The sequence below is a fragment of the Elephantulus edwardii genome, unplaced genomic scaffold (assembly GCF_000299155.1).
Source record: "Elephantulus edwardii isolate Elephantulus edwardi_28Jun2011 unplaced genomic scaffold, EleEdw1.0 scaffold00011, whole genome shotgun sequence".
Lineage (NCBI taxonomy): Eukaryota > Metazoa > Chordata > Mammalia > Macroscelidea > Macroscelididae > Elephantulus > Elephantulus edwardii.
This window is the reverse complement of record NW_006399761.1, coordinates 25,437,454-25,463,983: the sequence shown is the minus strand read 5'-3', so window position 1 is coordinate 25,463,983 and position 26,530 is coordinate 25,437,454. Positions and strand designations below refer to the sequence as shown.

Genomic DNA, 26,530 nt, shown 5'->3' with positions numbered 1-26,530 from the left:
CCCAAAATCTCTGTAAATGTTTATGAAAATTAATAAAATATAATTATAGAAAAAAAAATAATGAAACATTCCAAATACCCCTCCACCTCTTCAGCTTCTCTCTTCTTCCCCAAAAGTAAACACTTTGCTGAATTTGATGGGGTTTTTTGTTGTGGGTTTTTTTTTAATTTGATGTTTTATTGTGCATAATTTTATACTTCCACTGCATATTTTATGTATCCACTTAACCTTTAATAATATGCTACTTAGCCTTTGCAGAACGCCCTTATAATATGCAGATTCTTTTCCGTTCTTTCAAGACTGTTTTTGAGATTCATACGTTTTCATACAAGAGCCTTGGTGGCATAGTGCAGAGTGTTGTGCCACCTGAAATGTCCAAATCTCCACCAGTCGTTCCTCAAGAGAAAGGGGGATGTCTCCGCCTCTGAAGAGGAGAAGCTTCAGGATCCCACTGGATGGGCTCAGTGGCAGTGAGCTTTCATATCCGAGTCTACCAAAATGTATTTCTCTATTTCCAGTCAACAGATGTTGATGTACTGGTATGACTTTCCAGTTTATTAGTCTGCTCTTGTAGGCCTAGTGGGTAAGGAGTTGTGCTGCCAACCCAAAGGTAGGCAGTTTGAATCTACCAGCTTCTCTGAGCGAGAAAGATGGGCACTCTCTTCCCATGTGATTTACAGCCTCTGAAAGCTCACAGGATGTAGAGAGCCACTTTTGAGGCTCCTGACCTAAGGCCTAAGTTGCTTTATACTGCTCACTAAATGCTATACCATAAAGGGCTGCCTGGCATGTCTAGAGATAAATTCAGCTCAGAATTTCCACCCAGTCTCAAAGAAACTGCTTGCCACTAGCTCAGTGTCTGTAATTCAAGGTCTTAGGGCGTGCTCCTCATTCCTGCGGCATACTGATATCCTAAGGCTGGGTTTCCATAGCAACCCAGCCTATGTTAAGAGATCTAGGCAAGTTCCTATATAAGCCTGTGAAAACTTTTAATAAATTGAGACTTGATCAGGAATGTGTCTTGTCTCCCTTCTTTTCGTCTCTTGTCCCTTCTCAATCTGCACTCTCCCTCCTAGGTCCACATTGAAGACCCTGCAGGCTGGGGCAGCAGGAGGGTCAGCTATGGGTCATATCTGACTTGATGGCAATGAGGGTGAGTGACGTGAATTAGGCAAGTTTTAAGTTGGCTCTCTAAATCGGGGAGGTAAAGGCCTGAGGCATGAAGTAGCTGGCCTACTATGTTCATGAGTGTTCATCAAAATTATTGTAAAAGGAAAGGCAATTCTTCAAATTATCTTTTCCATTGCCTGTAAACTAAGATGGGGGACCATCTCACTCCTTAGAAAGCTGAGGTTTCCTGAATGCATATATGCTCCCAGATGTTCAGTTACCCTCCTAATAAGTGAATAAATTGGTCATGTTTTAGGCAAATCAGGACTCTTGGAAAGAAATCAGCTCACAGCCAAGAAGGAAAGTCTAGAATCCATTAGCTTTAGCTCTCTTAGAAGAGTTCTGGTTGGAATGTCTGTAGCATGTTGACATCCAAAAGGCTGTATTCTCCCATTATTTCAGGCCCACCTGCAGCTCTAATGGTGAAGGATGGAATTCACTTCCTGTTGGGAAATGTAGCCTCAAAGGCTTGGTAGAGGGACACTAGGTCTGGTAGAAGGTCACTAGGTCTGGTGGAAAGTCAATAGATCTGGTGGATGGTCATGAATTCTGTTGGAAGGTCACTAGGTCTTAGGAGGTTCTTAGGCCTGTTGAAGGGTCAGTAGTTCTGGTAAGTCACTAAGCCTTGTGGAACTAGAATAAGCCCGATGGCAAAGCCAAAGTTCTTAAACTTGTGTACCATCCTTGATTCTAAAACAAAAGGAAGAAACTAAGTGTCTCAATCATTGTCAGGCTTCAGCTGGGTGGCCAGATGAAGAGACAGGCATGTCAGGAGCCTGGCTAACTTGTAAAGCAAGATTAGCACTGCATTATAAAACCAGCAGGACTGATTCCATCTTGCCTAAATCATCCACTTGGCAATAAACAACTCGAGAAAGCAGGATGCTAATGAATAGGGAGTGACCAAAGGTCCCAAGACTTTGAGGAATGTGATGCTCTTAATCCTCCAAGACTCTTTGTTCTTCAAAGCACACAATAAGGTATTCCAGAAGATATCTTTGTTTTGTGTTGAGGTCTGGGAGAGTTAATGTTTGACCTGACAGTCAACATCTCAGACAGATAAAGAGATAATGCGATTACCCCTGCAGGCATACTTCTAAAACCTATATAGGCCTTTTTCTGAATAATAAAAATTGCTATTCATCATCAGCGGATAGTCTCTCTGCGTCTTCATTTCATCCTTGTCCCTTCTCTCGGTGGAACTGTTCGATATAACAGGGATGGACCCCATTACAGGCAAGCTTCTTTCATGGGACAACTCGTTCAAGACAAGGAGGCTGGTGGTGTCTAGTGGGTGAGAAGTTGTGCTGCCAACTCAAACACAGGCTGTTTGACTGCACCAGCTGCTCTGAGAAAGAAAGATGAGCAGCATCTTCTTCTGTGATTTATAGTCTCTGAAAGTGCTCTGGAGGGTGAAGCTCAGAGTTGATTCCAACTTAAGAGCAGTTAAGAGTGAGTGTGAAACGTATGCCAGTCTTATTTGTATTTGCAGCCCCCTGGAGGGCCAGCTGTGAGTCAGAACTGACTCCATCAGTTCTCGATCAATGAAGCAATGACAGCTCTTGATCAGCAGGGTCTGAGCTTCACACACTTAGTGAGCATTTGTGTGTCCTCTTTGGAAAAGTGCTTGTTTGTATTCTTTGCTCATTTTTCTATTAAGTTTTTATAAATGGGTATTGTTGAATCTTCATCTTGGACTTGTGTGTGCATTCCAGTCAGTTCAGACACAGTGATCTGATAAAACTGTCTCATAGGGTTTCCAAAGCTGCAGACTGCCACATCTTTCTCCTGGGCAGTGGCTGATGAGTTTAAACCGCCAAGCTTTTGGTTAGCAGTGAACTTTCAGCCCTTATAAATCATTAATGTTTCAGTTGGAAACTTTCCATTGTCTTACACAAGAGTGCTTTATATAGTAGGGATACTAGCTTATTGCTTATAACAAAGTATTTTCCAGTTTATCATGTCTATTTTGATGTGGTGAACTAATATACCAAGTTTTTATCTTTAGCTAGTTTAATGCATTTACCAATGTAATGTTTCATGATTTCCAGTTTTTGAATCACAACTAGAAAGTCACTCTTGAAGGATGTGAAGTTGTTTTCATTTATTCTAGAATGTAGGGTCCCCCTCCCCATTTAACTATTTGATCCACTTGAAAGTTTCCATCATTTTACTGTGTGAAGTATAGGTCAACTATCTTCCAGACAGTTGTAAAATTCATTCTTCATGGTGTTAGTAACCTTACTGAACACAATCCTTCCCTCCACTTGTTGAGGTGCTACATTACATTCTAAAGTCTAGCTTAAAGACTTCAAACCCCCAATATGGTTTAGACACAAAAGTTCAATTTGCATGAAACCCAAAAAAATGTTCCTAATTAACAAGCATATTGCATATTCCCCAATGGTAAATTGGGGACCCATGATTCTTTTCTGGCCCCACACTTTTAAAAACACAGCTCTGAGTCAGACAAAAAGAAATAGTGTTGAAGGATTGCTTGAGAGAGAGTTTTTTGGGGCAGGCCTGGTAATGACACACATCACTTTTGCTCACATTCAATTGCTTTAAACAGTCACCTGGCCATCAAACCAAAGACCAGACCTACTGTTATCAAGGTGATTCCAACCCAAGACTGACTAAAACTTCCCCGTAGGATCTCCAGGACTGTAAATCTTACAGATCATTCCCCATTTCTTCCATGAGCAACTGGTGGGTTTGAAGTACTAATATGTCAGTTAGGAACCAGGCTCACACCTGTCACATCACGTCACAACGTGTCCCACCAACCTGAAATCCCTCCTTTGTAGGAACCATTCCTGTCTGGTAATAATCCCTTTTTGTCCCTGTTTCTTAATCTTTTCAGAGGCTATTATATTTTATGTAACTGTCAGAGCTCCTTCAATTATTTTTTTGCTAGGTTTTCCAAAGAACTATATATATATAATGTCACAGTAGTATTTTATAGTTTATCTGTTTAATTATGACAAAGAATGTAGTTTAGTAACACCAAATTTTCTTTTCATCATATGAAACTGGTTCCATTTTACAAGCTTCTTTATTAAGAATAAAAACAGAAGACTTAAAAGATAGCGGGAGAGGAAGTACACATCATAGTGCTTAATGTTTTTGTTAACTGTTGATAAGGTTTAGAATTAAGTTTGATACTGAATTCTTAGTATTGAAATCCTTTCCTCCATCATACTGGATCAAGGAGCACTGTTAAGGCCAGGAAGACTGGTTGTGGGAAATGCTTGTCTTCTTAAAGATCCTACCCCTTCAATAAAAAACATCTCCAGATACCTAGCCACTTTGTGGCTTTCTTACACAAGTTGTTGACCTAGTGAGCCCATCTCCTACTCATGATGACCCCAAATGACAGAGGGGAACCGCCCTATGGGTTTTCTAGGCTATAATCTCTAAAGATTTCTAGATATCGCTCTCTTTCAGCTGCTGGATGGGTTTGAACTGCTAACCTTTCAGTTAGCAACGAAGTTAAACCATTAGGGTTCCTTTTAGATAAGCTAGCACCTTGCAAAGCAATTGCAGAGTCTCCAGTGGGTGTGCTTACAAAAAAAAAAAAAGGTAAACTGAAGTTTTACTTTTGCTAAAGTTCAGTTAACTGTCCATTTGACTTCCTCTTTTTTTTAGAGAAATAGTCTTTATTCCACTGAGAGAAAATATAGCACTCTAGTGCACAGACAGAAGACCAAGCTTTAGCAGAGGTGAATTTAACCCACCTCCTTGAAAAGATTTCCCAGGTGATGGATGTCAGCCATCTATCTACTGAGCAACATAGGTTAGATGTTTGAACAGCCCCAGAGACGCCTCAGAAATCAAAAGTCTGGCCATCTGCTTTCTGATAAGGAGCCTTCTTTCTACTCGGCGTAGGACATGAGATCCGCATCACAGAATGCAGACAACTAATGACGTTGACCCGATAACTGGGTCACACTTAAAGGGGTGAAAAACTCAGTTTTGAAGAAATTTTTGGCTCAGCCCTTTCTATCACCTCCTTTTCTTAACAGGAAGAAAAAAAAAATTCCAACTACTGTTTTAGTTGGACCTATTTATCAAAAAAGAAAAGTCCAAGGGCTCCTCGAAGTCACTTCTCAGATCACAGAGACCTGACACCAGCCCCACGGGGTGTTTGTCCTTTTCAAAGGGCGCTAGCGCCTCCATTCTTGCTCTTCTGGGACACACGAGCCCCCTGCGCCTTTTCTCCTGATTGCATCCAGAAGCTCTTGGGTATTGTTTTTAGAGCTTTCAGAAAGTCTCACAAAATGGAGACACATCCCTTTAGAGAGGACGCATCTACGGGTGGGAAGGGCGCCCGTGTCCTGAGCGCAGGTCCCCAGCCACCTCCTGACACGAGTGAGACTTTCATATCAAGAGGAATTTTTCATCAACATCCTCTTCAATAGAAAACGTTAGTAAAAAAAGCTAACTTCAAACCCCTTTTAGACTTTTAAACACCCCAAGTGAGGGGATTCCGCTAGCACAATCGGTTTTGGATTTTTATTTTTTTTTAGGGTCACAAGAAGGTGCCCTGTTGCTGTCGTTGGGGGATTTCGTCTTCAGCTCATGCACAGCAGCTGGAGCATTTTTCTGACAGCTGCAGCAAGGTTAGCAAGAGCAGCACGGCTGTTCAGCAACGACAGCTAGGACCGCGACCTTCTGAGCATGCGCAACCCATTTCCGTTAACGAGTCGGCGCGGCGCTGTGGAGCGCGTGAGCGCGTGCGCATGCACGTCCGCCCCGCCCGCACAGGCACGCACGTCCACGCCTGTTCTCCGTTAGCAGGCCTGTGAGCATGCGCGCGCAGCCGTTAGGAGGCGGGCGAGGGTTCTTGGAGCATGAGGGGGGTGGGGGTGGATCTAAGAAAATGCTTTTCTCTATTTGGATACTGTTCTGAGAAAAGTGGCCAGTATATTTTTTTTTAAACAAACTCTCTGTGCTTGGGTTCCTTGTTGGTTTTTTTTTTACCCCCAAATGCAAATGTATGAAGTATTCATTGTAAAATATCTAACACCACAATAAGAAAATAGAATTATGGAACATAGTTCACCGATTACAAAATAGACCTTAAACCGATGAAAAGGTGTGTTTGGGGTTTTTTTTAATATAAGTGGTAAGAAGGGAAAGGTAGATTAGAACTGCACTGGGGCACTTTTTTACAGTTGGGTGTCAGTCAGTGTATCACCAATATTGAACACGCCAACCATTTAGAGGGAGCTCTGGTGGGTCAGTGGTAAGGAGTCGCCCTGATAACCCAAAGGCCAACAGTTTGAATCCAACAGCTACCCCGCAGGAGAAAGATGGGCTGTCATCCGTGCAATTTATAGCCTCCAAAAACCTGGTGGCGGGCATTGGTTTCAACTCAATGTATAATAATAAATATTGTTACATAATGTATAACAATAAATATTCAAACCATTGGTAATGTACTCTGTATAAGAGGATGTGAGTAAATACGTCCTGGCATCCTGTACTGTCGAGATATCTAAATGTCACTGACACTTTGATCATTCCAGCTTCTGGGATTTTCACCACAAATGCATTTGCTTATGTCTGAAATACTGTATATAGGAGGTTATTGGTTGTGACGTTGTGATAAGATTGAAAATTATACAAGTAGATATTTACTGCCAGTAAAGGTGGAACCATCTCCGCTCTCTCTACCAGGTTTTCAGAGACTGTAAAACACATCAAGATTTATTTCTCTTTTGGGGCAACTGGTGGATTCTAACTGCCTGCCGAGCAACTCCTTAGCCATTAGACCTCAAGGTCACGTCAGCCGTCTACAGGCAGATTTCTCTAAAGTAATTCATCTTTCCTTTCGTTCATAGGGTTGCTATGAGTCGCCTGCGACTCAAAGGCACTTAACAACAACAACAGTTCATCTTTTGGTTTCCTGAATTGCTGGTGCCGAGAGTGCTGATTTTGGAACTGAGCAGGCTGTAATTGGTGACAATTCCAATCTCTTCTCTATCAAGATTCTGGTGAGAATCTTCGTTTTCTTGAAGTTGAGCTTCAATCCATATTGCAGAACTGTCAGAAGTGCAGGCTGGGTTTAGATGGGGCTGTGGTACTAAGGATATTGTAGCTAATGTTAGATGGATCTTGGCTTAAAGCAAGGAGTACCAGAAGAATGTCTATCCTTGTTTCACTGATTATGCAAAGGCATTGACTGTGGATCATAACAAACTGTGGCTAACTTTGAGAAGAATGGGAATCCCAGAACACTTGATTGTGCTAATGCAAAACTTGGACCAGGAGTCAGTCGTCAGAACAGAGCAAGGAAACACTGCACAGTTCAAAATTGGGAAGGGTATACACCAGGGCTGTATCCTGTCTCCATGCCTTTTCAATCTTTATGAAAAACAGGTTATCCAGGAGGCTGGTCTCTATGAGGAGAAATGCAGATGACAATTCTGCTTGCTGAAACTGAGGAGGACCTGAAGCACTTACTATGGAAGGTCAGGGACTGCAGTCTTCAGTATGAATTGAGACTCAATATCAAGAAAACAAAGATTCTCACCACTGGGCCAATTGGCAACATCATAATTGATGGTGAAGAGATTGAGATTGTTCACAGTTTTGGTTTGCTTGGCTCCACAGTCAACACTCTTGGCACCAGCAGCCAAGAAATTAAAAGACGTATTGCAATGGGAGTGTCTGTGGTTAGAGACCTCTCTAAAGTGCAAGGATGTCAGTCTGGAGACTAAGGTGCACCTGATACAGGCCATGGTCTTTGCAATCACTTGCTATGCTTCAGAGAGCTGAACAATGACTAGGGATGATAAAAGGAGAATTGATGCCTTTGAGCTGTGGTGTTGGAGAAGATTATTGAATATACCATGGACTGCTTAGAAAACAAACAGGTTTGTCCTGGAGAGGGTGAAGCCGGGCTACTCCTTGGAGGCAAGAATTCTGAAGCTTCGTCTGATATACTCTGGACATGTTGCAAGGAGAGACAAGTCCTTGGAGAGGGATGTCTTGCTTGGGAGGGTGGAGGGACAGCACAGGAGAGGAAAACCCTCAATGAGATGGATTGATTCAGTGGCTGGGGTAATGGGGGTGGGTGTGTCGGAGATGGTGAGATTGGCACAGGATAGAGCTGAGTTTAGGGTCGCTGTGAGTCGCAGGCAACTCAATGGAACATAACAACAACAACAACATTTGTAGGTTGCTGTACCTGGGAACTCTGGTGGCCCAGTGGCAAGAAGCTGCACTGCAGTGTTCAAGGCATGTGGTTCAAGGCCACCAGCTGCTCTGTGGGAGAAAGATGGGCCATCTCCTCCCATGCAATTAACTACCTCTGAAATGCTGCTGGAGGGTCATCTTTGGGTCAGGTCTGACTCTACAGTGTCCAGCAACAACAACAACAACAACGGACTAGAGCCACAGTCAACACACTTGGTACCAGCAGTCAGAAGATCAGGAGATGTATTTTACTGTAGTGTGTAGTCAGGGACCCCTGCAAATTATTGCAGAGGAATGATGTCAGTTTGAGGATTGAGGTGGACCTGATTCAGGCCAGAGTCTTTTCAGTCACTTGCTATGCATCTGAGAGCTGGACAGTGATGACAGAAGCATTGGTGCCTTTGAGCTGTGATGTTGAGGAGTGCTACGTGTCTTATGGACTCCCAAAAGAACAAACAGCTATGTCTTGGAGAAAGTGCAGCCAGAGTGCTCCTTGGAGGTAAAGATGACAAAGTTTTGTCTTAAATATTTTGGGCATGTTGTTAGGAGAGGGACATCATGCTTGGAGAGGTGGAGGGTCGGCAAAAGAGAGGAAGACCCTCAACCAGATGGACTGATGTGGTGACAGCAGCAATGGGCTCACGTGTGTCAGAGATGATGAGCATGGCACAGGGGGCTAGAAATTCCCATACACCCTGGACCTTTCTCGGGCCCCAGGAATGCGTACCCTCTGGTCACCAAGAAGGGCAGCCAGTGCTGGTGGGTCACAAAGAGGGACTCTCACCCCAGGAGTGAGTCACGTCTGACCCCAACATGCCTGTGGCATCAGAGTACACCCCCGCCCTCAAGGAGAGCTGCTTCTAGGCCAGCGGAGGCCCTGAGGTTTTCTCTCCACTAAGGCCGTGTGTGAAGACGTGACTATCCCTGAGAGTGGAAAGGAACACTTCGACTGTGACCATACATTCTTGCTGTAAAGGCTTCAGGAGACAAGGAAGATTACAGAGTTCTGGGAGCTGGCAACAGCCCAGGGTGGTGCAGACATTGAAGTGCTTCACCATTAACCAAAAGGCCCCAGAGGGCCCACAGAGAGAAAGAGCTGGCTGTCTACTGAAAAGTCAGCCATTAAACACCTCGAACACACATGAAGTCTGAATCTACCCAACAACTTTGGGTTTTTGTTTTGTTCTCAGGGGGGCCCAATGTCAAGGAATGTGTAGGGTGGGAATTAGGAAGTGACAAAGCAAATGAAAGACTCTGCCAGTTGTCAGCATACCTGGGGCTGGAGAGGAAGACTTGGGGTGCAGGTAAGTGACATGGTGCATTCCACATGATACAGGAGCTCAGAGAAGGAAGAGTCGGAAGGATGCCCAGTAGGAGGGGACGGCATCATGGACCAGGTCTTGGAAGATACATCCCAGGGGATGGGTCAGGGACTGAGCTTGGTGGGCGGATTTCACAGGGAAACAATTTGCATAATAGATGGAGCTTGATCTGATTGGTTTGGGATTCCCTCCTCCACTGCCTCCTGTGCATCTGACCACTTTCTAAATGTGTTTTCCTTTCTCTCTCTCATTGCTTTTGAGTCAGGACCAACAGATAACAGACACACCTATCCCAGGGGGCTTCCAGGGCTGTAAATCACACAGGAAGAGACTGAAATATTTTTCTCCAAGGAGCTGCTGGTGGTTCGGCCTTTGGGTTGGGCAACTCCCTGCAGACTACGCCCCCTGTAGGGGAGGAAGTGAAGCAGCACAGCTGTCCACAGTCGGTGAAGGCAGCAACTGGAGAAATCAGCTCAGGTAAGTTGATTCCTAACACACTGCGATTGGTCTTTTTATATAAATATATGGCTGGTTCTGACTCTATAGTACACAACAAACAACACACACACCGTGCGCGCGCGCACACACACACGCACACACACACACACACATATATATATACTTATATATATATAATTTGCATTTTTTTTAACTAGCTGTGCTGTCAACTTTGGGGAAGGTATCTCAGTTGTCAGGGACCTCTTCAGAGTACTGAGAAACAACGAAGTCAGTCTAGAGAACAAGGTGAACCTGATCCAGGCCATGGTCTTCACAATTACTTGCAATGCATCAGAGAGCTGGATAATGAGTAAGCATGACAGAAGAAGAACTGATGCCTTTGAGTTGTGGTCCTGGTCTTGAACATACCATGAACCACCAAGAAAATAAATAGATCTGTCTTGGAAAAGGTGAAACCAATTTTCTCCTTGAAGGCAAAAATTTTGAATCTCCTTCTCACATGTTTTGGGCAAATGACCAGGAGGGACCAGTCCTAGGAGAATGACATCTTGCTCAGAAGAGTGGAGGGACAGGGCAGGAGAGGAAGACCCCCGGATGGGATGGATTGATACAGTAACTAGGGCAATGGGGGTAGGTGTGTCGGAGTCAGTGAGACTGTCTCAGGACAGGGCAGGCTTCAGAGCTGTTGTACACAGCGTCGCTATGAGTCACAGGTGACTTGATAGCAAGTAACAACAACATCCCAGCTGTACCATATTGAGTTGGCATTGTACACAATTTAACAGTCATATTGGTCTAGAAATGCTAAACTTAATTTTCCCCCATTTATACAGGAGGATAGAAGGAGAATTGATGCCTTTGAGCTGTGGTGCTGGAGAAGAGTATTGAATGTACCATGGACTGCCAAGAAAACAAACAGGTTCATCCTAGAGAGGGTTAAACCAGGCTGCTCCTTGGAGGCAAGGATTCTGAGGTCTCATCTGACATACTTTGGACATGTTGTAAGAAAGGACAGGTCTTTGAAGAGGGACATCATGCTTGGGAGGGTGGAGGGGATGGCGCAAGAGGGGAAGGCCCTCTATGAGGTGGATTGATCCAGTGACTGGGGTAATAGGGGTGGGTGTGCCAGAGGCAGTGCAGTTGGCACAGGATAGAGCAGAGCTTAGGACTCTAAACTCATAGGGTCACTATGAGTCGCAAGCGACTCAATGGCACATAACAGCAACAACATACAAGGATAACACTATATTAAACACATAAGGCCGTCCAGAGGCAACTTGTGGTCGCTGTGAAGCTGAACACTGTGACACTGACATATCAAATGCGATAATGGTTACCCATGGCGAACAGTGTTTGGTGGCGGTCCCCAGCTCAAACAAGCTTGGAAGCAGGAGTGGCATCCACTTCCAAAAACAGTTTGTCTCGGGAAACCCTACAAACATGCAGAGAGGATGAAAGTCACGCAACTGTTGAGGACTTTCATTCATAGGATCTCTATGAGTGGCCTACGACTCGATGGCACTTAACAGCAACAACAACAAGGTCTTATCAACATGTGTTTGAGTACAGAAACTAATATTCTCTAAATAAAAGAATAAAAATAAAGAAAGGAGATTTCCAGAGAGAAGGAAGAAAATTCTTGATTCAAGAGTGGCCAGAGACGGTGCTCTGGGTCTCCATTCTGACCTTTGAGAGGAAAAGAGAGGGCAGGGGACAGTCCCAAGGCCCGGCAGTCCTCCATCCCCCGTGATGGGCTGGGCTGACTCTAGGAAAGCACCTCCAGTGAGTTCCCCCTTCATGATTCTATGATGTCACTGAAGAGAGGAGAATGGGTGGCCTGATGGGCCCCAGCTGCTCTGATCCTCAGAGTCTGCTGGTCTTGGGGGTGAGGGGAGGTGGGCTGAGAGATCACGCGTGTCCCAGCTCTGTCTCCCCACGGCCAGCTCAGCCCCACGCACGTGTGGAGAGGAGTTAGCCAGTGTGAGTCTGTGAAGCCGGTACAGCCTCGCTCCCCGAGCAGAACTGACTGAAGGAATAGCAGTGACCATGGGCTCTTGTTCTTCTGTTTCTAGAAAACCACATTCTGACTGGGCTGAAACAGAACAGCTGGACGACCCAGGACCACGCAAGTGGACGAGCCTCGTAGCTAACCTTATGAGCTTTGTAACCACAGCAATCACATTCTTCGTCATTTTTCAAAGTTGCCTCCTTTTAATCTTGCTTTTATTGGTGATTTTTTTTTGTAAATGGTATGAGTCCATGCAGGGAAACTGGGAACAAATTGCAAGTGGCATGAGCAGATATATACCTTAGAAAAAAAATACAGAGTAATGGGAAAAAAACTCAACAATAGTGCCATAGTGCTGTGCTCTTTCCATTTCTGGGGGTTTCAGAAATGTTAACTCCTCTGCTAATGTGAAGCCCCTTTATCAGTCCTTGAAGTCCAGACAATTCTACCTTTCCTGAATTTTGTTTGTTGATTTTTTCAGTTTGCAAAGCAAAAATTATGAAGAGACAGAAAAGGTGCCTTGTGCAGAGGGAAAAGATTGTATAGGGCAAACTGCAGAGACGCACAACTCAGGAAAGTGAGTCGGCCCCTGGGAACGTGCACGAGGGTCCCTTTCAATGTAATGATGGCGACGAGGATCCTGGGATTTGCTAAAACCACCCTGATTTCTTTTGCAGAACTTTCTTAATGCACCTGAAAGACAGATGGTCCCCAGGGAAGCCTGGCTTTCTTGACCAGAGTCATGGAGAAGCCGTGTTGAACGTGGAGGCAAAAGACAAGGACAAATTTACAGAGATGGAAGATCCCAGACATCCAGAAATATATGTCAGAGAGGTGATGGGCTTTTCTGTCTCGAGGGGTAGCTCAGGGAGAAGGCGTTTGAATGAACAGGAGGCAGGTTTGTCTGCTTGGCATTGTGACAAGGGATGGTGCTGCCTGGGAATTGAGAGTTGGACTTGCAGGGAGCCCAGCGTCCACAGCGAGTAAGCCATTCTCCTCAGCCTATTGCTGCTCATGAAGCCGTTAGGCAGCACTGAGTCACTGGCCTGTCCTGCACCATCCTCACAATTTCTCAAATGCTCACTGTGTCAATCTCTCTTGCTGAGGACTGATCTTCCACCTTACTCAGCATGATGCCTTTTTCCAAGGCTTGGCCCCTCCTGACCACATGTCCAATGTATGTGAGACCAGGTTTCTCCATCCTTGCAACTAAGGAACACTTGCTCCTGATAGGCTAAGATATATATACATTTACATTTATATTTGTACATTTAATACTCTTAGCACTAGCAACCAGGAAATTAAAATATATATTGCACTGGGAAAGTCTGCTGTCAGAGATCTTTCCAGAGTACTGAAGAGCAAGGATGTCAGTCTGGAGATTAAGGTGTGCCTGATACAGGTCATGGTCTTTGCCATCACTTTTTTTTGTTGTTGTTGTTATGCATTAGAGAGCTGGACACTGACTAGGGATGATAGGAGAATTGAAGCCTTTGAGCTGTGATATTGGAGAAGGGTATTGAATGTACCATAGACTGCTAAGAGAACAAACAGAATCAACCTGGAGAGGTTGAAACCAGGCTGCTCCTTGGAGGCAAAGCTTCTGAAGTTTCATCTGACATATCCTGGACATATTGCAAGGAGAGACCAGTCCTTGCAGAGGGATATTATGCTTGGGAAGGTGGAGAGACAGTGCAAGAGAGGAAGACCCGCGATGCGATGGATTGATTCAGTGACTGGAGTAATGAGGATAGGTGTGTTGAAGATGGTGAGATTGGGACAGGAGAGAACAGGGTTTAGGGCTGTTGTACATAGGGTCGCTAGGAGTCACAGGTGACTCGACGGCACATAACAACAACAATTATATATATATCTCGGTATCTATGTCTGTATATCTATTATATATATATATACACACACACACGCACCACACACACACACAGATAGATATAGATATAGAGATAGAGATATAGATAGAGATAGAGATATATGATGCCTTTGAGCTGTGGTGCTGGAGAAGAGTATTGAGAATACCATGGACTGCTAGGAAAACAAACAGATTTGTCCTGGAAAGGGTTAAACCAGGTGGCTCCTTGGAGGCAAGGATTCTGAGGCTCCGTCTAACATACTTTGGACATGTTGTGAGGAGAGACCGGTCCTTGGAGAGGGACATCATGCTTGGGAGGGTGGAGGGACTGCTCAGGAGAGGAAGGCCCTCTATGAGGTGGATTGATTCAGTGACTGGGATAATTGGGATGGGAGTGTCGGAGACAGTGCGATTGGCACAGGACAGAGCGGAGTTTAGGGCTGTTGTCCATAGGGTCGCTATGAGTCGCAGGCGACTCGACGGCACATAACAACAACTATATATATATCTCGGTATCTATGTCTGTATATCTATCCAATACACACACACACACACACACACACACACACATAAGTATGTATGTATGTATGGCTTAGAAACTTGCTCATCCTTCATTCTTACGCTTGTGTTTCCTTCACAACTCCCCTCCACTTTGCTTTGCTCAGAATCTTCATCTCCTTGAACTAGGAGAGGCCTGGAGAGATCTAGGATCCGTTGCTCTCTCATTACAAATGAGATAATGAGAGGAGAGCTCGTGGCCACCTCCCCCATTGGCAGAGTGGGGGGCTAGATCCTGGATCTAGTGTAATAGCACACAGACCCCCTCAGGAGCTTCTTGAGCCCCCAAGTGGTGGCCCCTAATAAGAACAGCTCATGCACCTTTGTGCCTGACAGACGATGGTCCGGGCGCTCTGTTAGAGAACCTTCACCACCAGGTGTTACTTGAATCTCTCAGCGTGTGTGTTCACAACCAAGTTTGTTTTGCTAGGCAGTGTCCAGCCAGCACCTCTCTCACAGCCTTACATGTGAATGACCTGTTGCCCCAGCCTGCGTGGGCCTCCCGCTCGTCACTGTCACCGTTAAGGCCTCTTCTCAGCCCTAGAAATACAACGATGTGATTTGATGGATTATCACTGTGTTCTGTGTCATTTGGAGATACTTCTGCTTCTCACTAACCATGTGTGGAAAACTGGTATTTTTAGGAAAATCAAAGCTTGCCCCATTCATAAACTGACTTTTTTCAATTTTTTGTCCTGTTCCCTCACAGAGTAAGAGTTTGTTAAAAACAGATCTAGACATCCAAAACCGACCTCAAAAAGGAGTGACGTTTTCTAAGGAGGTGATAGTTGTCGATCTTGGGAAGAAAAACCCCAAACCTAAGAGCTACCATCGGGAGCACAAAGAGAGGAAATGAAGCTCAGATGAAGGCAAGAGTGCGGGCGTCAAAACCTCGGAGACACGTCGAAACATCTGGGGGACAGAATCATGCAGACTCTGCTAAGTCAGGGGGAACCCGACACCCCACATCTTAACCTTTGGATAGAACGAAGTGAGGATCTTGCAGAATTTTATTAAGTGAAATAGCTCAGAGCTTGAGCTATTGTTGTTGTTTTGGTTGGTTTTTTTTTTTTAAGTTGTTTTTATAAGAAAAAGAAAAACAAATGAAAAACCTTCCCTCAAATCTGAGTTCAAGAAATTATGTTAAGGGTCCTTTCCCTCAGTTTACTCAAACGTTTTTCTAACACAAGTCAGGTTATATGTACTTGTGCAAATAAATCCTCTTCAAGAGGGAGAATTTTGAAACAACATATGTTTCTTTCAAAGGTTACTATTTTAATGTGCTTTCAAAGGGAAGTTTTCACAGCAAATTCAGTTCCCATTTGACAATTTCTACACAGTGGTGTTTATCACATTTTCACGGTGAGCCAGCGGCCTCAGGGGTGACATTCCGGTCATCCTAGATCCAGTTTTCCCTGCTTCTATAGAAAAATAGTACGAGTTTGTGGCAATCACAGGCATTCATGACAAGCTAGCGTCACCACTAACATCGTGGAAACTTCCGGTAGTTAAGATAGGGTCCCTTCTCTGTGATCTGCTTTAAATTCAGTCCTGAAATCTTGTGTCAACAATTGCTTTGCAAAGATGGGTACAGAAATGCCATTACCAACCAAGCCACCCTGTGCCTTCAGCAGGTCCTGAGATAACACTGTTGTTGATATCAGTAGTAGTTGAAAGTTTGCTGTCAGGTGTGATAGACCTGACATAGTCACGCAAACTACTACTACACGTGTATGTTAGATGTACATTGTTTGTGGAAAGGAAGCAGAAAATCACAAACGTTGAGCACAGGTCATGACTCTGGTATTGTTGTTTGTTGTTATGTGCCATCAAGTCACTCTTGACTCAAAGCGACCCTATACACAATAGCTCTGAAGCCTACCCTGTCCTGAACCAGTCTTACTGACTCCAGCACACCTACCCCCATTGCCCCAGTCACCCATCTCATCCGGGGTTGTCATCTACTGCACTGTCGCTCCACCCTTCCGATGATGTCCTTCTCCAGGGGCCAGGCCCTCCTGGCCACATGCCCAAAATATGTAAGACGGAGCTTCCAAATCCTAGCTTCCAAGGAAACTTGGTTTCACCCTCTCCAAGATTTGTTTTCTAGGTGATCCATGGTATTTTCAAGACACTTTTCCTGCACCCCAACTCGAAGGCATCAATTCTTCTATCAGTTTAGTGATCAGTGTTTGTGAAGTGAGTTGGAGAAAAGGCTAAACAGTGTGAAGTGTGTGGCTGAGGTTGGATGCTCTGACATCCTCTGCTGGAAAGAAGTCTCTGTCAGGTGGGGCCCATTCCACTGTAAGGAGGAGAGAAGACAACCAAATCGAATTGTGAGGAGGGAACCCCAGCTCTCTGACTTATGAAAACTCCCTGAGTGTCAGAATACTACTCTACTTACAGAGTTTTTCAGTGGCTAGCCAGTAGTAGCTTCTTCGGAGGCACTCCCCATGCACTTGTTCCTCCAAACTTTCTATCAACAGCCAAGCTTGTTAACCAACATGTACCACACTCTGACTCAAACCAGTATTGAAGATGTCAGTCATCAAAGAAGTGTGCGTTTCATCCAGAGAGCTCTGGTATGTCGCTCAGCCAAAGGAGATGCTGCCCTGGCTCCGCAGGGAAGGGTGTTCATTTTACAGCCTCTTCAAATCCATTAGAGGGTCAGCTATGAGTCATTTCTGACCCAATGGTGATGAGTTTTTGAGAGTATTTCATACAGGGAAAGGTATAAACGAAGGTATGGACTTGAGAATGTGTGTTGAGTCTAGTGGGTGACCATTAATTCTCTTCTTCTTGTTGTTATGTGCTGCTGAGTCACTTGCGACTCACAGTGACTGGATGTACAACAGCTCTGAACCCTGATCTATCCTGTGCCAACTTTACTGTGTCTGATACAGCTACCCTCATTACCCCAGTCACCATATCAATCCATCTCATTGATGGTCTCCCTCTCTTTCTCTGTCCCTCCACCCTTCCAAGCATGATGTCCCTCTCCAAGGATTGGTCCCTCCTTGCAACATGACTAAAATATGTCAGATGAAGCCACAGAATCCTTACCTCCAAGGAGCAGGCTGGCTTCACTCTCTCTAGGAAGGATCTGTTTGTTTTCCTGTTAGTCCACGGTATATTCAACACTTTCTGCCAGCATCACAGCTCAAAGACATCAATTATCTTTCTATCATCCCTAGTCATTGTCCAGGTCTCTGATGCATAACAAGCAATTGCAAAGACTATAGCCTGGATCAGGTGCACCTTAGTGTCCAGACTGACATTGTTGCTCTTCTGTATTCCAGAGAGGTCCCTGACAGCTGACTTTCCCAATGCAATTTGTTTCTTGATTTCCTGGCTGCTGGTATCAAGAGTGTTGATTGTGGAGCCAAGCAAACTAAACCTGTTAATAATCTCAGTCTCTTCATCACCCATCATGATGCTGTCAATTGGCCCAGTGGTAAGAACCTTTGTTTTCTTGATGTTGAGCTTCAATTCATACTGAAGGCTGCAGTCCTTGACCTTCTGCAGCAAGTGCTTCAGGTTCTTCTCAGTTTCAACAAGCAGGGTTGTGTCATCTGCATCACGCAGATTGTTAATATATCTTCCTCCAATCTTGATGCCACATTTCTCCTCATAGAGCTCAGCCTCCTGGATGATCTGTTCTGTATAAAGATTAAAAAGGTATGGAGACAGAATACATCCCTGGCATACACCCTTCTCGATTTTGAAACATGCAGTGTCTCCCTGCTTTTTCCTGATGACTACTTCCTGGCAGTGTAGTTTTCACATAAACACAATCAAATGTTCTGAGATTCCCATTTGCTAATATCTTCTGTACAGCTTAAGCGTATCCCTTCATTACCATTGGTTCATTACCTCCCGAAATGGTTTTATGTCCTCCAATTCTTTTTGGTACAATGACTGTGTGCATCCCCTCCATCATCTTTTGATGCTTCTTGGATCGTTCAGGATTTGCCCTGACATCCTTCAGAATGGCCTCTTAAAAAAAAAAAGAAAGAATTGCAGCCCTAAGCTTGTATTTGTTTTAAACTCTCAGTTTGAAAAAATGCCAAGAGAGTTCTTCCCTTTTTGTTTTCCAACTCCAGCTCGTTGCACATTTCGTTATAATAACTTTGCCTGGTCTTCTCAAGCTGCCCTTTGAAATCTTCTGTTTATCTCTTCAACAGTTCTCCCCTTTGTTTTGGCATCTCAATGTTTCAATGCAACTTTCAGAGTCTCTTCTGACATCCATTTTTGCCTTTTCTTTCTCATCTGTCTTCGTAGTGACCTTTTTCTCTCTTCATGGATGATATCCTTGATGTCATCCCACAACTCATCTGGTCTTCAATGATTCGTGTTCAATGCTTCGAGCCCATTCTTGAGGTGGCTTTTACGTTTAGGTGGGAGGGCTCGTATTTTGGTTCTCGTGGATTTGTTCTCATTTTTTTCCACCTTCAGGTTAAACTTGCTCATGAAGAGCTGGTTTTGACCGGTGAGATGAGCTTCTCCAACATTTCTTTCTGTAGATGGAATCAGCCTGATGGTTGTGTAGTGCATCAGGAGAGGCCCATGTGTACAATCACCCCTTGTGGGTTTTTTTTTTTACGTATTTGCAGTTAGCAAATAGAAACTTATTTTCTCACAATTTAGGAGGCTGGAAGTTTGAATACAGGTAGCTGGTGTTGGAGGAAGCCTTTGTCTCGTTGTGGGCTTGGGGAGAAGACCCTTTTCTCTTCGCAGTTCCTCAATCCCTTGACGATCTTTCAGTGGCATCTGTGTTCCTGGATCTCTACTTCCCTGTGTCTGTGCCTAACCCCTCTTTTTAGATCTCAAAAGTGAGTGGTTTAAGACAGACCTTAAGCTGATCTGGCAGCTAGAAAACACTTTTGCTAAATGGAATAGTCCACTTGTTTTGGAGTTAGGATTTTCAAATACATATTTCTGGGAAACACAATCCAATTCAACTTAATCCATACTGGAACTGCTGCCTATTCGCTTCCCCATCCTTGTCATATATTTTAAAAGTTCATGCTTCACCAAGAAGAATTGAGGCCTTTGAGCTGGAGTGTTGGAGAAGAGTATGGGACATACCGGAAAGTGTCAAAAGAACAAACAAATACACCTGGGAGAAACTGCAGCCTGAGTGCTCCTTGGAGGCAAAGATGCTGAATCCATCTCTCATACTTGGGGCATGGTCCTAGGAGAGGGTATTGCTTGAAGAGAGACATCATACTTGGAAAGGTGGAGGTCTGGCAAAAGAGAAGACCCACAGCTAGATGGATTGGCACACTGTGTGTCAGGAAGTGTGAGGACGGCACAGGACAGGACAGGAACAGGTCTGTTGTTCATAGACTCGCTATGGGTTGTTCTTGACTCAGTGGTACTACAACAACAACAACTTCACCTCTCACCTCCCTCTCATTCCTCAGTCTCCAGTGACCTGTCTTCTGCCGTTTACTTGAACTGCTCCCTGCTCTCTTTTTCTGCTTGGATGCTCAGTATTTGGCGCTGCTAACTATACCTTCCATCATGGACTGGATTCTTTCCTCCTCCTTCCTCTCTATCCTCCACCAAGCCCGTATATGATGATTTTTCTCCAGGGCTCAGGCTTAGGTTTCTCCCAGCCTCCTCTTGGTCCTCTCAGCCTGATGCTGAGGAAACAAATGAAAAAGACCTCAGTCACAGGACCAAGAACTTCCCCTGTGCCTCACCCCAGTAGCTGATCATCGGCCAGTTCCACTCCTAAAGCCCTGACACCCGACTCTTCCTCCCCATCCTGACAAGTCTCCCTTTCCCACTCCTCTGCCCACCCCCGTTTTTTTAAATCCCATTCTTGCTCTTGGTTCAAATTTCCATAAAAATTCTGTTTTTGTAAAACAAATCTGATCTTATCATCTCTGTATCACCTCAAGGTCCTCTATTATTTATTGAATAAAGGCCAAACTCCCTTGCAGGATACATGAGCTCATAGATGGTGCAGTCCCAAGCCTCCACTCCCTGGGCCTGGGCACTCTCTCCGTTCTCTCAGCCTGGCATCCTTTGTCAAAGCAGAACTTACAGCGTCCACAAGACTCTACTGAGAAGCAGCTACTAGAGCCCATTACCTCCTAGGTAGAATCAGTTACTGTCTCCTCTCTTCTTCTGAGCTAGCTGCTGTGTGCTTTCTCACTCCTAGAAATCCCACTTGTGTCATCGTAGAACCGTGTGTGCTCCAACATGGTTTCAATGGCTGCTTAGAAAATGAAGAACATTTTAAACAGCCATTTTTATTGACAGTGGAATAATGCTCATACAATGACGACGCATGAAGGAGTTAAAAAGAGGTTAAAGATAACTAGTATAATTAAGCACATGCTTGAGGTTTATGATATCCAGGATTGACATTTGTCTTTGAGTAGTAAGTAACTATGTCAGTGTAAAGACCAAGGTGCTCCTGATTCAAGCTGAGATATTTCCATTTGCTTCTTATGCATCCAAAAGTTGAACAGCGAATAAAGATGACAGAAGGATCAATGCCTTTGAGCTGTGGTGTTGGAGAAGAGGACTGAATATCCAATGGACTGACAAAAGAACAAACAGATACATCTTGAAGAAAGTAGAGCCAGGCGAGCTCTGTGACCTAGTGACAAGAAGCTACACTGCAATCCCAGAGGTTGGTGGTTCGAATCCACCAGATGCTCTGCTGGAGAAGGAGGGACAATCTCCTTCTGTACAAGTCAGATCTGATTTGATGGTACACACATTAAAGAAAGGAAGAAAGAAAGAAAGAAAGAAAGAAAGAAAGAAAGAAAGAAAGAAAGAAAGAAAGAAAGAAAGAAAGAAAGAAAGAAAGAAAGAAAGAAAGAAAGAGAGGGAGGGAGGGAGGGGGGGGGGGAGGGAGGGAGGAAGGAAGGAAGGAAGAAAGAAAGAAAGGGGGAAAAAAGGACAGCCAAAGTGCTCCTTGGAGGCAAGGATGGTGAAACTTCATCTCAAATATTTTGGGCCTGGTGTCAGGAGGGACCAGTCCTCAGAAAAAGACATTGTGCTGGGAAAGCTGGAGGATGAGAGAAAGCCCTTCAACAAGATGGACTGACATGGTTGGTGGCTGCAGCAGGGACCCCAGAATATCAGAGATGGTGAGGATGATGTGGGGTTCAGGTCTGCTGTTATAGGGTCACCATGAATAGTAGTCGATATGAAGGTAGCACCCAAGAGCATACCGGTTGTAATTTATTTTCTATATAATATTAAATTGTTGTTGTTACATGCTGTCAAGTTGCCTAGGACACATAGCCACCCTATGTATAGCAGCTCTGAAGCCTGCGTGTCCTAAGCTAGGCTCTCTCATTCTGACAGACCAACCCCCATTGCCCCAGTCACTGTATCAATCCATCTCATCCGGGGTCTTCCTCTCATGTGCTGTTCCTCTACCCTTCCGAGCATCATGTCCTTCTCCAAGGACCTGTCCCTTCTGGCCACGTGCCCAAAGTATGTGAGACTGAACGTCAAAATCCTAGCCTCCGAGGAGAAACTTGGTTTCACCCTCTCCAAGACAGACCTATTTGTTTTCTTGGTGGTCCATGATAAGTTCAAGACACTTTCCCAGCACCACAACTCAAAGGCATTGATTTTTCTTCTGTCATCCTTAGTTATTGTCCAGCTCTCTGATGCATAGCAAGTATCTGCAAAGACCATGGCCTGGGTCAGGCACACCTTAGTCTCTAGACTGACATCGTTGCTTTTCAGTACTGTGGAGAGGTCCCTAACAGCACTTTCCCGATGTAGTTCGTCTTTTTTAGTTTTTATTTTCTGGCCATTAAATTTGGCCTGCACCATTAAATTACATAGGAATGAATAGACATTTAATAGAACTATTAAATGATACTAAAGTGGATCCTTGGTGGTTTAGTGGTAAGGAGCTGTGTTCGAATCCACTAGGTGCTCCATGGGGAGAAAGATGCGTAATGTGTAATTTATTGCCTCTGAAAACCTGCTGGAAATTCAGCTACGAGTTGCTTCTGCCTCCACGATACACAGTAACTATACAGCTTTGTGGGTCTCATCCAATCAGTTGAAGCCTTTATGAGCAAACATTTTCCGGGTATCAAAAGACCACAGCACCAGCCTGCAGATGCGCCAGCCCCCAGTTGCCTAAGCTGATTCCTTCAAGTCTGGGGCTCCCAACACCTGTCCAGCGAGCCCAGGCCCACCCACTCTGACCGCTTCTCAGCTTGCCCCCTCCACTCCGGGTTCCGCCCCTTCAGCTCAGATCTCCGCCCCCTCGTGTTATGCTCCGCCCCTTCACGCCGGCCCCGCCTCCCCGGCTGCAGTCTGGGGGACTCCGCAGCGGGTGGCAGCGGTGCGGGGATTTCTGGCACTTTCTAGGCGCCGCGAATGTGCGGATCCAGCGACGGAGGCCAGAAACATGAGGCTGCAGCTGCACCGCCGCGGCCCATCCTTGTTCTGTATGGAGATTGGGCTGCGCGCCTCCCGCACAGCCATGGCCAAGTGGGGTCAGGGGCGCTAAATCGTTGAGGAGCGGGAGGACGGAACCAACGTGAGCAACTGGAACTGGAGCAGGCGAGGGGGGGGAGGCGAGGCGCGGACTGGGGCTCCTCCCTGCTGCACTAGGGAATGGGGGTGCGGGGGCGCGTTCGGGGCTCCTCCTTTCTACGCTGCTCCCCTGTGCCACGATCTGGGATACAGGGTCCCCTACGAGCACATGGTGTCAGTGAGGTTGGGGTTCAGTGGTCGGGGCCATGGGTGCGCCTGGAGTAGCCCTGAACCTTGAGAGGGTGGGTCTGCATGGGTGTGAGGAGCGCAGAGCGGGGTGAGTCGGAACCCAGATCAGGTGCGCTTGGTTCCAAGGACTTGGGGCTCCTCTTTCTGGGCCTTGATCCGGCTGCATGGATGACTTCTGACGTTACTAACCTACTTTTTCAGCTTTGGTAGCCTGGATTCTTCTCTCCCCTTTTCCCCTTTTAAATTTTTGTAGTGGAAAGGACGGTTATTTGACCCAGCTCTGTGTGTTACCCGCTGGGCCTCTCACCACTCTTTCCTTGGCTGAATGTCAGCTGAACCTAAGAAACCCCTAAAATACCCAAACCAGGCAGTTGCCTCGGAGTGCACCCGACCCGTGCATAGAAGGTTCCAGGGGCTCCTTGGTCAGCAGATCTCCGGCCCATCTGGGTGGGTCCAGCTTTTTAGGGAGCAGATGCATTAATGTCCTCACTTTCCAGGGCTCCTTGCTCATGTTCCCATTGCATCCTCGCGCCTGGACACTTCTCCCTCGCCTCCGGGAGGCCTGCTCTCCGCCTTTCCCCTGCCTCTGGGGGCTGTGCCCCTCGGGCTGTCCAGACCTGAGGCAGGACCCTGGGACAAAGCAAAGCCATTGGCTGGGAAGAGGACCATGGCATACTGGAGCGTCAGTAGCCCGAAGGTCCAGTTTCCTAGCTCTGTTACCATGGATACTGACTTAGCAGCCCATTTCTGTGTATGTGAATGGTAATTTACTTGGAAAGCTTTGCAGGAGAGACTCTGTGTGCTAACCTATACTGTCATGATTCAGTTCTTATGGCCTGAGCTTTGCACACTCATTTCCAGCTGGTGAAATTGCTAGGCCATTGAGCCCTCGTGCAGATAAGCTAGTGTTTTGAAGACAGGACTCTGGGGGACTGGCACCTTAGAGAAGCAGGTTTATAAACTTGAGGGGACTGGTCTTTTAAGGCTGCTTGGGCGCGGGGGGGGGGGGGGTGTAAGGTTGGGGCTAGCTCTCGTGGACCCAGGGCTATCAGGCAGGACAGGTGGCCTCTTGCTGGAGTGTCCAGTTGTGATGGTGCCTCGTGCCCTCTCTATCTAGCAGGACAGAGTGAGATGCCACCAGCTGGTCCAAGGGGGAAGCTGCGGGAGCTCCTGGTGGGCTTCACGGTGCCGAATGAGGCTTGCTGCGGCCACCTCAGCGAGCTCAAGCAGGTGGATGGTGATGTGTCTCGCCTCAAAGGGAAGCTGATCCAGAAGGAACATCAGAGGAAGCTGGAAAGGTGTCCTGCGATGAGGGCCGGTCTGGAGACGGGGCCTGGGGTCCATTCACCGAGCGATGTTTTCTGAATCCCCAAGGCCAGGCTCTAAGTAGTGGTTCCTAACTCTGGGAGCTGGGCCTCTCTTTCCTCCAACACAGAGAGTGGTTCCGTGTCTTACTCTCTACCAGCCTCTTTCTTCCAGACTGTGAGCACCACAGTCCCCACACATCTGCCTTCAGGCCCACCCCTGCCTCCCTTTGTGCCTCATGACGCCCGTAGGCCAATGTCTCATAGAGTCCTGGTGCTTTGGAAAGTGAAAAGTGGATGAAAACGAGGAAGACTCTCGAGGAGATGGGTTGACATGTTGACTGCAGCAGACCTTGCGAGGGTGGCACGGGATCGGCTGGGGGTCATCATCCACTGGGTTGCTGTGAATCTCAGCCAACTCACCCACTGCCTTTTGTCCCTATGGATTTGCCTTTTCTGGACATGCCACATAAATAAATTCCTGGGGTGGGATCCTGGACATGCCACATAAGTGGATTCCTCCTTCCACTGTCTTGCTTTGTGGACTTGGAGTGAAGATTTTGGGGTCCCGCATGTAGTAGGCCTTCGTGGGACTTTCTTCTGTTTCCTGGCTGAGGGCCGCAGCCAGAGTGCTGCTGGGAGGCAAGGCTGTGAAGCTCTGTCCCACCCTGTGAGCAGAAGGGGCCAGTGCTCGGAAAGGTGGAGGGTCAGTGAAAGAGAGGCAGACCCTCAGCGAGACGGTCTGACAGACACAGTGACCGCAGCAGTGGGCTCCTGGATAGCAGATGATGAGGGCAGATTTCAGCTCTGTGGTTCATAGGGTTGCTGTGAATTGTAGTGGACTCTTAGCAGCAAAATGGTGTCTCCCACTGTGTGTCTCACATCTTGTTTGTTTACCCTTCAGTTGAGGGACAGTGGTAATTTCACGTTCTTGCTCGAGGGCAAGGATTTCACTCTGTTTTGTTTCTAGGCTCCGTTCCTGGAGTGCTGTGTACGTGTGCACTGAACACATGCATTACTCCCGTGATACCTCACTCCAGGCAGGTCATGCCCGTATGTATTTTTATACAAAAAGTGTGTATGCTGTATAGTTTTTGCAAAGTCCACTGTCCTCTGTGTATTTGTGTGTGTGCGTGTGGTGTGTGTGTGTGTGTGTGTGTGATATAACTGCATGTATTACTTTCAAGAAATGCAGTATGTGTTCAAAAAACAGTGAAATTCTTGGGGAGAGAGGGTGAGAAAGGAGTCAGAGAGCACACGATGGCCCCGGCGAGTATGTGGTGGTCACATTCGGGCCTCAGCCCAGCTGGTGACCCCTTGCTGAGGGCTGGGTTTGGGGAGCACTAGCAAGCCGATGAGCAGCTCTGGCCAGTGGGGACGGGGCTCAGGGTCCCTCACTGGAGGAGCACTACTGCAAGCAGCCAGCTCCTCTGCAAGATACGACGGGGACACTGGTGGGACCACCCTTGTGCTGGGGGGTCCATGAGCTGTCAGGCCAGTGGTGGCAGGAGGGACCTGCTGAGGAGAGGCTGACACTCGTCCCCACAGTGCCCCTGTACCAGAGTCCTCCCCACAGCACTCCCTTACCAGAGTCCTCCCCACAGCACCCCCATACCAGAGTCCTCCCCACCGTGCTCCCATACCAGTCTTCCCCACAGCACCCCCATACCAGAGTCTTCCCCACAGCACTCCTGTACCAAGTCTTCCCCATAACACTTCCTTACCAGAGTCCTCCCAACAATGCCCCTGTACCAGAGTCCTTCCCACAGCACGCCTGTATCACAGAGTCCTCCCCAGAGCACCCCTTTATCACAGAATCCTCCCCACAGCACCCCTTGTACCACAGAGTCCTCCCCACAGCACCCCCATACCAGAGTCCTCCCCATAGCACCACAGTACCACAGGGTCCTCCTCATAGCAC

General features: G+C 46.3%; 1 pseudogene; it reads left to right on the top strand.

The window, feature by feature from the left end:
* The window catches only part of LOC102865721, a 56,690-nt pseudogene that overhangs the window by 24,550 nt on the left and 5,610 nt on the right, over positions 1-26,530 (top strand).